Source organism: Pinus tabuliformis, chromosome 9 (assembly GCF_031772625.1).
Source record: "Pinus tabuliformis cultivar Carrire ecotype Pingquan chromosome 9, CPIR1, whole genome shotgun sequence".
Classification (NCBI taxonomy): Eukaryota; Viridiplantae; Streptophyta; class Pinopsida; order Pinales; family Pinaceae; genus Pinus; species Pinus tabuliformis.
Genome location: NC_142307.1, coordinates 445,970,122 through 445,972,024, shown reverse-complemented (window position 1 = coordinate 445,972,024; position 1,903 = coordinate 445,970,122). Strand labels below are relative to the sequence as shown.

General features: G+C 41.3%; 1 long non-coding RNA gene across 1 annotated transcript; it reads right to left on the bottom strand.

The window, feature by feature from the left end:
* Positions 1–468: 468 nt before the first annotated feature.
* LOC149149069 (uncharacterized) lies at positions 469–1,621 on the bottom strand. Its single transcript, XR_016263627.1, has 3 exons — positions 1,192–1,621; positions 993–1,075; positions 469–881 (listed from the first exon to the last, which is right to left on the bottom strand). It is a non-coding gene; the product is annotated as an uncharacterized LOC149149069 (long non-coding RNA).
* Positions 1,622–1,903: the final 282 nt, after the last annotated feature.

The window sequence follows — 1,903 nt, the reverse complement described above, 5'->3', positions numbered from 1 at the left end:
AATTCAGGCAGATATGTCATTTTACAATAGTGCTCATCCCCAACAGTGGGACGGAGCTCTCATGAAAAAAAGGTTGTGACAGGCTCTAACAGTGGATACACCCAGTAAACATATAAGCAACATAACCAAAACGGGAGGAAACCATTTAAATTCATAAATGAACAAAAAGTAAACATATCGCCCAGCTGTGAATAGATGCATGCGTAAATTGTTAACCATTTAAATCCATAAATGAACAAACGTAAACATATCGCTCAGCTATGAACAGATGCATGCGTAAACTATTAACCTTTTGAATTTATAAATGAACAAAGAGTAAACATATTGCTTTAGCTATGAACAGATGCTTGCGTAAACTGGTAAAGTACCAATTAGAGGAAATTTGTAACTGGAGAAACTTTATAACCAGAGGAATTTATAAACTATGGTCCTCTTAGTATCAAGATAAGACCAACATAAATTCTGAATTCCGCATTGATATAACTAAAACTCACAGTAAACATGTACATGCATGGAACTATATGATAAGCAGAGTAGTTGGACCAAAGCAGTAATTAAATTCAACTTTGAAAACCAGAAGGATGTATTTCATTTTGAAATGTATCTTACCTAAAAAGCCCAGCACCCATAAGAGCTCGACCTTAATACAAAGGGTAAGTAGAGAAAATTTCCACAATGGAGCTGAGTTCCTTTTTCCTAAATGCTGGAAATGATACCATAATTCCTCAGCGATAATCAGTACAGAGCTGGCCCAAAGGCTTCAACAGCCTGAAGGTATGTCAAAACCCCTGTTCGGGATTACTCAGGACCGCAAACCCATTAACCTTAGAGAAGGCTCCAGAGGAACCCTGTTCAGGTTGCGTTGGCAGTGGCCATCAAATCTATAACAAGCAATAAATATGAAAATATGAACCTAGAGATGGGCAGCCAACAAATAGCAATATCTCTCGATTTCCAGCAAGTAAACCCCGCGTCAGGAGTATGGTGCTTACCTGGTGGCCAGCGCGAAAGGATGGGATCCTGAGAGCCTTGCCATCCCTCGTATCCATAGGTGCTTCTAGCCGCACTCATCCTCCTTCAACCAATAGACAAAGGCAAAGGACTGTTAAGGTCATGAACTTAACAATGTCATTCTTCAGGGAAGAAGGGAGTCGAATAAAAAAAAATTGTACGAGAACAATAAAACCTTACCTGTATGCTTGAATCCCAGAAACGTTGGATGGGTATTCTCTATGCATCGAACCAGGGTTGCAGACAGAACTTACAGGTGAACCCCGATGCGTAGAGAGGTGGAACAAAACCAGAATTAGCGCCAAGGCAAATGAGCAGCTAGAGACTCAAGCTGGCATAAATGAACACCCGAAAACCTAGAGTAAATCTCAACGCTTAGATCTATGGCTCGAAATCCTCACCATAGAGATGGGTGAAGCTCGAGGAGCTCAGCAGCCGATGGTACGCTGCCCGTGCCATGTCACATGACAGAACAGGAAAAGAGTTAAGGATCAAGCCAGGTGTGAAGCATAGGAGGAACCGGTACCAGGGAGGCATGAAAGGAGCCAGTGCTGGTAGTACTATAATTAATTCATACAAACAACCATTTCCATCGAATAGCCTTTTCCGATCACCTGTGATACTGAACCACAATTTTTGTCCACCGGAAAAGATTAACCAAGTACACTATATGACGTGGCGATATAATGCCTGGAGGGAGAAAAAATAAATTTTGTTTTTATGTGTGAGTGGAGACATGAAAATTTTCTTCAAATATAACTAGAATTTCCATAACTTTCCGGGCAATTCCTCTGGCTAGTTAGAGTACAACTTTGTGGACCATCTCATTCTCGGTGAGAATGAAGAGCCCCAGCTGGCCTCTACTCCGAAGTCTTGCAGATATTCCAGTGTG